This window comes from Dreissena polymorpha, chromosome 11 (assembly GCF_020536995.1).
Source record: "Dreissena polymorpha isolate Duluth1 chromosome 11, UMN_Dpol_1.0, whole genome shotgun sequence".
NCBI classification, from domain to species: Eukaryota; Metazoa; Mollusca; class Bivalvia; order Myida; family Dreissenidae; genus Dreissena; species Dreissena polymorpha.
The window spans coordinates 87,182,724-87,183,587 of record NC_068365.1 but is presented as its reverse complement, the minus strand read 5'-3'; positions in this window follow the sequence as shown (position 1 = coordinate 87,183,587).

The following is an 864-nucleotide window of genomic DNA, read 5'->3' as shown; positions in this document are numbered from 1 at the left end:
TACGACTTCTACTACAACTACTTCTACTACTACTACTTCTACTACAACTACTACAACAACAACTACTACTACTACTATTACTACTTCTACTACTACTACTATTACTACTACTACTACTACTACTACTGCTACTACTACTACTACTACTACTACTACTTCTACTACTACTACTACTACTACTACTACTACTACTACTTCTACTACTACTGCTACTACTACTACTACTACTACTACTACTACTACTACTACTACTACTACTACTACTACTACTACTACCACTACTATCACTACTACTACTGTTTCTAATTATACTATTACTTAAGCATGATAAAGCTGCAGCCACATGTATCTATTAGAAAAGACATATCCTTAAATACATGTATATTTAGTTTGATTCTTAATTGAGTTACAAAAATTAACTTAGTTTTCAACAAAAAATCAGATTCAACTAACATTTATTTGACCACAAACATGAATCGAAAAAAAAACTATACTATCCTTAATCCAGTGAAAGACACTGACATAACATATTTTTACACGTAAAGTATCGTTGAAAAATAAAACATATGTTTTAACATTAAACAAATACTTATATGTATACATCTTAAATCAACCGGCCTATTTTCATATTCTTACACAAGCTTTGAAATCTATAACCATTGTTTGACGAGCACTAATTTGACTAAAACTAGATTATTGCATCTGTCAGTCGGATTATGCATAGTGTACTTTTAAAATCAACCCGGTATGTTGGTTTTCGTTAAGAGCAACCTTATAACCCTTACCATTTATGTTTTTGGACACGCGCCCTTTATTGGACATCGGGCAGTGGCCAATGATAAGTGCTCCTTCCAGAACAGCTAA